Source organism: Papaver somniferum, unplaced genomic scaffold (assembly GCF_003573695.1).
Source record: "Papaver somniferum cultivar HN1 unplaced genomic scaffold, ASM357369v1 unplaced-scaffold_79, whole genome shotgun sequence".
In the NCBI taxonomy this organism is placed as follows: Eukaryota; Viridiplantae; Streptophyta; class Magnoliopsida; order Ranunculales; family Papaveraceae; genus Papaver; species Papaver somniferum.
In genome coordinates this window covers 103630-113824 of record NW_020650859.1, presented here as the reverse complement: position 1 = coordinate 113824, position 10195 = coordinate 103630, and the positions used below count along the sequence as shown (strand labels likewise).

At 35.7% G+C, this 10195-nt stretch overlaps 1 long non-coding RNA gene across 1 annotated transcript in view; it reads left to right on the top strand.

Annotated features, from left to right (window-relative positions):
• LOC113344698 overlaps window positions 1–9867 on the top strand; it is an 18811-nt gene extending 8944 nt beyond the window's left edge. Inside the window, exons 12-24 of the long non-coding RNA XR_003357904.1 lie at window positions 1224–1440; window positions 1535–1624; window positions 1767–1826; window positions 1926–2005; window positions 2747–4498; window positions 4666–5275; window positions 5370–5459; window positions 5602–5661; window positions 5761–5840; window positions 6584–6913; window positions 7366–8640; window positions 8740–8842; window positions 9273–9867. This is a non-coding gene — a long non-coding RNA (uncharacterized LOC113344698). The remainder of the gene's footprint in view (window positions 1–1223; window positions 1441–1534; window positions 1625–1766; window positions 1827–1925; window positions 2006–2746; window positions 4499–4665; window positions 5276–5369; window positions 5460–5601; window positions 5662–5760; window positions 5841–6583; window positions 6914–7365; window positions 8641–8739; window positions 8843–9272) is intronic.
• Window positions 9868–10195: the final 328 nt, after the last annotated feature.

The window sequence follows — 10195 nt, the reverse complement described above, 5'->3', positions numbered from 1 at the left end:
TTGTTTCTAACTTGAGCCTTGGAGTGTCTTTATTGTTTTTTTGCAGGTCTTGGCTTTGTATTCCTAACTCTAACTCTATATTTATTACGTTTTGCATAAAATTGTTTCTAACTTGAGTGTTGGAGTATCTTTATTGTTTAATGCAGGTTTTGGTTTTGTATTCCTAACTCTAACTCTACGTTTATTATGTTTTGCATAAAATTGTTTCTAACTTGAGTGTTGGAGTATCTTTATTGTTTTTTGCAGGTCTTGGCTTTGTATTCCTAACTCTAACTCTATGTTTATTATGTTTTGCATAAAATTGTTTCTAACTTGAGCCTTGGAGTATCTTTATTGTTTTTTGCAGGTCTTGGCTTTGTATTCCTAACTCTAACTCTATGTTTATTAACCCTTAACTCTACGTTTATTATGTTTTGCATAAAACTGTTTCTAACTTGAGCGTCGGAGTATCTTCCTTGTTTTTTTGCAGGTCTTGCCTTTGTATTCCTGTGGCCAATTCAATTAGTAGAGTTGTTGAAATGGAATGCTGGTACCTTGCGGGGAACGTCATCTGTTTGGCTTTTGATCAGTTTGCCTCTAGGGTGTGTCTGACTTTAAAGGATACAAATGAAGACAGATCAGTCCTGTGAATCATGTACTAATGAGATCCTCCTCTTCCCTGAAGGAGGCTGCATTTTAACTCAAAAGGTACACTTCCAACTCTTATCTTCACTAAATTTCAAAACAAAAGAATATGTGTAAATTTTTGCTTAATAGCCTGTCTGCATGGTCTTGTAAATTTGTGAAAGGAACCGTAAACAAATGGGCTGTCCAGAATTTTGTATGTAACAACTTGTTTTTGTAATCCTCCACAGGTGTTATAACTTATTAAGCTATATCTTCCTCTGGAATGACCTGCTTTTGTAATCCTTCTCCTCCCCGGGTATATAATGCACATTTTAGTGAATGTGTCTGGTAGTGGAATGGGTCTGAACTATTTGGTTTATTGATCGCCAGTCGGGGGTTCCTGGTGAATTTTTTGAATTGGAATTGTTGTTTGTTATGTTATATCCAGTTCTTAGTGCACACAAGTGATTCCCTGGTGTAAAACAGAGACACCAGTACATAAAACAGAGTAGAGAATGCAATTTGCGCAAAAGTAATTCGAAGTTTGTTTTTGAATAAACTGCTGACAACAATCACCTTCTCAAAATCCATCGTCCTTGAAGCATCAGCAACTAAAGGTTCATTCTTAGCTAGCTAATTGAGTTGAGGCAGCTGCTAAGAACTTCTTCGCGCAATAGCTGACTCCATTCGAAGTTGCGCTTCACATAATCTGCATCTGAAGGTATCTGGAAGTGTGGTGCTTAACAATCTTAAAATTCTGCAGTAGTACATCTGTAACATCTCACAGGCCAAAGACACATAGGTTTGGTGCGCCCAGTAAAAGACCCACCCAAGGTAATTGAAGCTGGAATTCAAATTCAAATTCAAATTCAAATTTACTGTCTGTAATTTGTGACCAAGTGTTAATATTTAAAAATACAACAACTAGCACAATCCGCATGACCAAAAAGAAGCCAACAAAAAGAAGACACATGTCCAAAATTTTGAAATTCAAAAATTGGCGGGAAAATTCGTACAGGTAGTAACATTTGACTTTGACCATTCTTTTAATAATAATAACCTTACTTTACTCTTTTTCTTATTTCGTCTATATATTCAAAAATTGGGTTTGCTCTGGGATTGTCACTGATTATTCTTCTCTGGTTGTCTTTGTTTTGCAGGAGAGATAGATAGATAGAATAGATGAAGCTCATGGAAACTCTGATTATTTTGAGTCTGAGGTGATCTCATCTCATCCCTTCTTATCCTTATCTCTTATTCTCTTTATTCCCCCATCTTATTTCAGATCTGGTTGTTTCTCTTTTGGTTTTATCTCACAGGGGTTGCTGCTGGAGAGGAAGGAACTTGGAAGCCATGATATAGCAAACCCCCCCTTAGATCTAGCTACTTTCAGATTTTGGTGACTACTTTACCCTTTTGCCTCTTCTCCAAATGTTTGTTTTCTTTCTTGTTTACTAAACATGGAGCTTTTTAGGGTTTGGAGTATCAAGAATATGAATGCATGATGAAACAGTTCACTAAGATGTGTTTTGTAGAGTATTTCCTTACTTTTAGCTTGATTTGGACTGTTTTCTTAGATAACTTCACTTGTTAATTTAAGATGTGTGTTTTGTAAATTTTTGCTTGATTTTCATTGATTATTTGATTTTTTTTAGACGATTTCACATGTTATTAGGTCTGAAGATTGTAAATCTGAACCCCCAAAGTAATCAATTGAATTTGTGTTAAATGCATCTTCACTTGTGATTTTCCCATGTTGTGAATTTGTTAATACTGTGGTGTTGTGTTAGTCATGGCTCTTTATTTTTCTTTCCTTGTTCAATTGTTCAGATGTCTTGAGTCTAATGGTTAAATTTACACCTATTGTACATATACAATGTTAGTTACTAGCTAGACCCACCATCTTTGATGCTGTAGTTGTTGTCATCTTTCTTTTTCGTTCAATAAACATTGATTAGAGTTTTTTCTTAGTTTTACAAAAATGATAGACTGTTTTGTTTCTATCTTTTTTATATTGAGTATAAGAAATAGGATTGCACGTTAAACCTGTTAATTAACATGTCTCTCGTACTAGTTTATCAATTGAACTTTAATGTCTGTCATCTTGTATGTATTGAACTCGGCTTATGTATCTTTACAGAAAAAAGGCACTTCACTGATCAAAAAAAAATGGCACTTAGTTCACAATTGGGTGCTGATGTTAACCATTAAGCACATGGTAGACCACCACTCAGTTTTATCGAATTGATAGGTGCGCTGCTCAGTTTCGGAAATTGAGCGGTGCAATGGCAGGCCACCACTTCGTTCCGCAGAATGAGTGTGCACTGCTCAGTCCCGGGTACTGAGCGGTGCAATGGCAGGTCACCGTCAGTTCCTAAAACTGAGAGGTCCAAAGCTATGTGTCTAATGGAGAACGTCACACTTAATGGAACTGAGCAGCTTCCGGACAAATGAAACTATTGGAAAACAGGTAAATGAGCTTCTCTTTTCCTCCTTTTCTTTTTTTTTTGTCGTTTTTCTTTCGTATTTTATTGAAATCACTGTTGGAAGTCTGGTACACAGCAAGGCAGTGATACTCCCCATGTAGTTCAGCTACAGCTGCTGAAACATAGCTAAGTCTGATTCTTGGGTAACGTTTCAACGTAAATAGCCATGTTTAGCTTTTGTTATATTGCTGACTTTGGTACTCTGCTAGTATATTTAGGTGCACATTCTTAACACTCTCAATGTATACTTAAATTGCCCTTATATTTCTAGAATGCCTGAGTTTCTATTTTGCTTGGTACATGTCTATCATTTTGTTCAAGGTTTCTGCCCCTTCTTCCGATGACTGTCAGGTCAGTACATTTTTGCCTTAACAAAGATATTTGTTTCTAACTTGAGTGTTGCTTTTGTTTTTGTTTTTTGCAGGTCTTGCCTTTGCATTCCTAACTCTAACTCTATGTTTATTAACACTTATGATCATGTTTATTATGTTTTGCATAAAATTGTTTCTAACTTGATCATTGGAGTATCTTTTTTTTTTTGCAGGTCTTGCCTTTGTATTCCTAACTCTAACTCCATGTTTATTAACCCTAACTCTACTTTTATTACGTTTTGATAAAATTGTTTCTAATTTGAGTGTTGGAGTATCTTTATTGTTTAATGCAGGTCTTGGTTTTGTATTCCTAACTCTAACTCTACGTTTATTATGTTTTGCATAAAATTGTTTCTAACTTGAGCCTTGGAGTGTCTTTATTGTTTTTTTGCAGGTCTTGGCTTTGTATTCCTAACTCTAACTCTATATTTATTACGTTTTGCATAAAATTGTTTCTAACTTGAGTGTTGGAGTATCTTTATTGTTTAATGCAGGTTTTGGTTTTGTATTCCTAACTCTAACTCTACGTTTATTATGTTTTGCATAAAATTGTTTCTAACTTGAGTGTTGGAGTATCTTTATTGTTTTTTGCAGGTCTTGGCTTTGTATTCCTAACTCTAACTCTATGTTTATTATGTTTTGCATAAAATTGTTTCTAACTTGAGCCTTGGAGTATCTTTATTGTTTTTTGCAGGTCTTGGCTTTGTATTCCTAACTCTAACTCTATGTTTATTAACCCTTAACTCTACGTTTATTATGTTTTGCATAAAACTGTTTCTAACTTGAGCGTCGGAGTATCTTCCTTGTTTTTTTGCAGGTCTTGCCTTTGTATTCCTGTGGCCAATTCAATTAGTAGAGTTGTTGAAATGGAATGCTGGTACCTTGCGGGGAACGTCATCTGTTTGGCTTTTGATCAGTTTGCCTCTAGGGTATGTCTGACTTTAAAGGATACAAATGAAGACAGATCAGTCCTGTGAATCATGTACTAATGAGATCCTCCTCTTCCCTGAAGGAGGCTGCATTTTAACTCAAAAGGTACACTTCCAACTCTTATCTTCACTAAATTTCAAAACAAAAGAATATGTTTAAATTTTTGCTTAATAGCCTGTCTGCATGGTCTTGTAAATTTGTGAAAGGAACCGAAAACAAATGGGCTGTCCAGAATTTTGTATGTAACAACTTGTTTTTGTAATCCTCCACAGGTGTTATAACCTGCTTTTGTAATATCTTCCTCTGGAATGACCTGCTTTTGTAATCCTTCTCCTCCCCGGGTATATAATGCACATTTTATTCTCCTTGGCTCACAAAGAGTAGTGAAGGTGTCTGGTAGTGGAATGGGTCTGAACTATTTGGTTTATTGATCGCCAGTCGGGGGTTCCTGGTGAATTTTTTGAATTGGAATTGTTGTTTGTTATGGTATATCCAGTTCTTAGTGCACACAAGTGATTCCCTGGTGTAAAACAGAGACACCAGTACATAAAACAGAGTAGAGAATGCAATTTGCGCAAAAGTAATTCGAAGTTTGTTTTTGAATAAACTGCTGACAACAATCACCTTCTCAAAATCCATCGTCCTTGAAGCATCAGCAACTAAAGGTTCATTCTTAGCTAGCTAATTGAGTTGAGGCAGCTGCTAAGAACTTCTTCGCGCAATAGCTGACTCCATTCGAAGTTGCGCTTCACATAATCTGCATCTGAAGGTATCTGGAAGTGTGGTGCTTAACAATCTTAAAATTCTGCAGTAGTACATCTGTAACATCTCACAGGCCAAAGACACATAGGTTTGGTGCGCCCAGTAAAAGACCCACCCAAGGTAATTGAAGCTGGAATTCAAATTCAAATTCAAATTCAAATTTACTGTCTGTAATTTGTGACCAAGTGTTAATATTTAAAAATACAACAACTAGCACAATCCGCATGACCAAAAAGAAGCCAACAAAAAGAAGACACATGTCCAAAATTTTGAAATTCAAAAATTGGCGGGAAAATTCGTACAGGTAGTAACATTTGACTTTGACCATTCTTTTAATAATAATAACCTTACTTTACTCTTTTTCTTATTTCGTCTATATATTCAAAAATTGGGTTTGCTCTGGGATTGTCACTGATTATTCTTCTCTGGTTGTCTTTGTTTTGCAGGAGAGATAGATAGATAGAATAGATGAAGCTCATGGAAACTCTGATTATTTTGAGTCTGAGGTGATCTCATCTCATCCCTTCTTATCCTTATCTCTTATTCTCTTTATTCCCCCATCTTATTTCAGATCTGGTTGTTTCTCTTTTGGTTTTATCTCACAGGGGTTGCTGCTGGAGAGGAAGGAACTTGGAAGCCATGATATAGCAAACCCCCCCTTAGATCTAGCTACTTTCAGATTTTGGTGACTACTTTACCCTTTTGCCTCTTCTCCAAATGTTTGTTTTCTTTCTTGTTTACTAAACATGGAGCTTTTTAGGGTTTGGAGTATCAAGAATATGAATGCATGATGAAACAGTTCACTAAGATGTGTTTTGTAGAGTATTTCCTTACTTTTAGCTTGATTTGGACTGTTTTCTTAGATAACTTCACTTGTTAATTTAAGATGTGTGTTTTGTAAATTTTTGCTTGATTTTCATTGATTATTTGATTTTTTTTTAGACGATTTCACATGTTATTAGGTCTGAAGATTGTAAATCTGAACCCCCAAAGTAATCAATTGAATTTGTGTTAAATGCATCTTCACTTGTGATTTTCCCATGTTGTGAATTTGTTAATACTGTGGTGTTGTGTTTGTCATGGCTCTTTATTTTTCTTTCCTTGTTCAATTGTTCAGATGTCTTGAGTCTAATGGTTAAATTTACACCTATTATACATATACAATGCTATTTACTAGCTAGAACCACCATCTTTGATGCTGTAGTTGTGGTCATCTTTCTTTTTCGTGCAATAAACACTGATTAGAGTTTTTTCTTAGTCTTACAAAAAATGGTAGACTGTTTTGTTTCTATCTTTTCTATATTGAGTATAAGAAATAGGATTGCACGTTAAACCTGTTAATTAACATGTCTCTCGTACTAGTTTATCAACTGAACTTTAATGTCTGTCATCTTGTATGTATTGAACTCTGCTTATGTATCTTTACAGAAAAAAGGCACTTCACCTATCAAAAAAAAATGGCACTTAGTTCACAATTGGGTGCTGATGTTAACCATTAAGCACATGGTAGACCACCACTCAGTTTTATCGAATTAATAGGTGCACTGCTCAGTTTCGGAAACTGAACGGTGCAACGGCAGGCCACCATTTCGTTCCGTAGAATGAGTGTGCACTGCTCAGTCCCGGGTACTGAGCGGTGCAATGGCAGGTCACCGTCAGTTCCTAAAACTGAGAGGTGCAAAGCTATGTGTCTAATGGAGAACGTCACACTTAATGGAAGTGAGCAGCTTCCGGACAAATGAAACTATTGGAAAACAGGTAAATGAGCTTCTCTTTTCCTCCTTTTTTTTTTTTTGTTTTTGTTTTTTTTATTTGTCGTTTTTCTTTCGTATTTTATTGAAATCACTGTTGGAAGTCTGGTACACAGCAAGGCAGTGATACTCCCCATGTAGTTCAGCTACAGCTGCTGAAACATAGCTAAGTCTGATTCTTGGGTAACGTTTCAACGTAAATAGCCATGTTTAGCTTTTGTTATATTGCTGACTTTGGTACTCTGCTAGTATATTTAGGTGCACATTCTTAACACTCTCAATATATACTTAAATTGCCCTTATATTTGTAGAATCCCTGAGTTTCTTTTTTGCTTGGTACATGTCTATCATTTTTGTTCAAGGTTTCTGCCCCTTCTTCTGATGAGTGTCAGGTCGGTACATTTTTGCCTTAACAAAGATATTTGTTACTAACTTGTGTGTTGTTTTTGTTTTTTGCAGGTCTTTCCGTTGCATTCCTAACTCTAACTCTATGTTTATTAACACTTACAATCATGTTTATTATGTTTTGCATAAAATTGTTTCTAACTTGATCATTGGAGTATCTGTTTTTTTTTTTTGCAGGTCTCGCCTTTGTATTCCTAACTCTAACTCCATGTTTATTAACCCTAACTCTACTTTTATTATGTTTTGCATAAAATTGTTTCTACCTTGAGCGTTGGAGTATCTTTATAGATTTTTGCAGGTCTTGGCTTTGTACTCCTAACTCTTAACTCTACGTTTATTATGTTTTGCATAAAATTGTTTCTAACATGAGCCTTGGAGTATCTTTATTGTTTTTTGCAGGTCTTGGCTTTGTATTCCTAACTCTAACTCTATATTTATTATGTTTTGCATAAAATTGTTTCTAACTTTAGTGTTGGATTATCTTTATTGTTTTTTTTTGCAGGTCTTGGCTTTGTATTCCTAACTCTAACTCTATATTTATTACGTTTTGCATAAAAATGTTTCTAACTTGAGTGTTAGAGTATCTTTATTGTTTAATGCAGGTCTTGGTTTTGTATTCCTAACTCTAAGTCTAACTTTAATGCAGGTCTTGGTTTTGTTTCTAACTTGAGTGTTGGAGTATCTTTATTGTTTTTTGCAGGTCTTGGTTTTGTATTCCTAACTCTAACTCTACGTTTATTATGTTTTGCATAAAATTGTTTCTAACTTGAGTGTTGGAGTATCTTTGTTGTTTTTTGCAGGTCTTGGCTTTGTATTCCTAACTCTAACTCTACGTTTATTATGTTTTGCATGAAATTGTTTCTGACTTGAGCCTTGGAGTATCTTTGTTGTTTTTTGCAGGTCTTGGCTTTGTATTCCTAATTCTAACTCTATGTTAATTAACCCTTAACTCTATGTTTATTATGTTTATCTTTGTTGTTTTTTGCAGGTCTTGGCTTTGTATTCCTAATTCTAACTCTATGTTAATTAACCCTTAACTCTAGTTTATTATGTTTTGCATAAAATTGTTTCTAACTTGAGCGTCGGAGTATCTTCCTTGTTTTTTTTGCAGGTCTTGCCTTTGTATTCTTATGGCCAATTCAATTAGTAGAGTTGTTGAAACGGAATGCTGGTGCCTCGCGGGGAATGTCATCTGTTTGACCTTTGATCAGTTTGCCTCTAGTGCATGTCTGACTTCAAAGGATTCAAATGAAGACAGATCAGTCCTGTGAATCATGTACTAATGAGATCCTCATCTTCCCTGAAGGAGGCTTCATTTTAACTCCAAAGGTATACTTCCAACTCTTATCTTCACTAAATTTCAAAACAAAAGTATGTGTAAATTTTTTCCTGAGAAGAGTTTCAGAGTATCTTTCTCTGTTTGTGCAGGTCTTGTCTGCTTATTGGGTGGCCACTCGTTAGGGAGAACTTGTAATGTGGAATGCTGGTGCCTGGTAGAGATTGCCTGGCATTTGACCAGTCTGTTGTCAAGGTACGTTCAGACTTGTTTCTGGACTAGTCTATTGGTTTTATATTTAGTTGTATTGTTTCTTTAGTTTTCCCTTGTAAATAGGAATAGAAACAAGGTCACATCCAGTAGTGGGGAACTGATAAGTAAATTGCTATGGTAGGAGTGCACCAGTAGAGTTCTATGGTAAGCAGTGGCTTTTCCTGTATGTTTTTTCCTCAATGACCTTGGATTTGAGATGAAGATATGTTGGTTGGTGAAGGTGAAGATACTGTGATGATACAGTTTATGAGGACACTGTCCTCCTCTACCTGTCACAGATATGCTCACTATGCTATTTGTTTTTTAAGGAATGAACTTGTTGGCCAAAATTTATGGAGTACTTTGCTCTTGTTCGAGGCATTTTCAAATGTCTGCAATTCCTAATTATCTGATTCCATTGTTTTTGTATTAGGCTTTTTATGCAAAAGACGTGCCAGGAGATTTAGCAGGATGTGAAAAGTGCAATGATGCGGTGAGACTTGATAAGCCTGGTGGTCCGTTGAGAGATGAAAATGAACAATTGGTGGTTCCAGAGGTTCTTTGCCTTGCGTAGTTTTTCCTGATGAAGCTCCGTGCAACATTGTGCAACGAGTCTGAAGGCAATGTCAAAGAGATGCAAACCTATTGGTAAAATTGAGGAGGATATATCCGCCACGAATTCTGTTGTGGTTCACTCGAAGCTTACATCATGCCTTTCTGCTGCAATCTCCTTGACTCCATCATCAATAGTGAATGAGAAAAAGATGGAATAGTGGTTGTAAATTCTGACTGAGGATGATGTTGTGGGGGGACAATGGGTAGTGCCTGAAGATATGGTCCAAAAAATTGATGTTGAGGGGCTTCTCATGTGCAGGAGAAGGCAGGCTAGTTTTTAAGAATATGGACCGTTTTTGTAGAAGTTTTAGGATGTTTTTGAACAATGCTAAGTTTATTATTTTGTAGTTACTGTCATTCTTTCTTTCTTGTAAAGATGTGATGTGATGCGAATATATGTAAGTTTTTTTTTTTAGCAGTAATGTTAAACATTTTGCTTGGAATTCAACACGGAGAATTGATCTAAAAAAGGGATTATCATTTTGCATTTTCTTTCTTATATCAGCGGATTGTGGTGCAAATTCTAGTTCATTTTGTTTCCTAACAATCCTAACCTAATCCCCTATTTTTGCAAGCTAAATGATTTATGCTGTGTGGTTTTTATAGCCTAAAATGGGGTTGAAAAGTTAAACATGTTTGGTGCAATATTGCATTGTTCAATAGTAGTTTTAGTGTGCCTGGATACGATGACGTGAAAGAGTGCAAACAATCACCTGAAGAAGACTAAGACTAACCAAAATG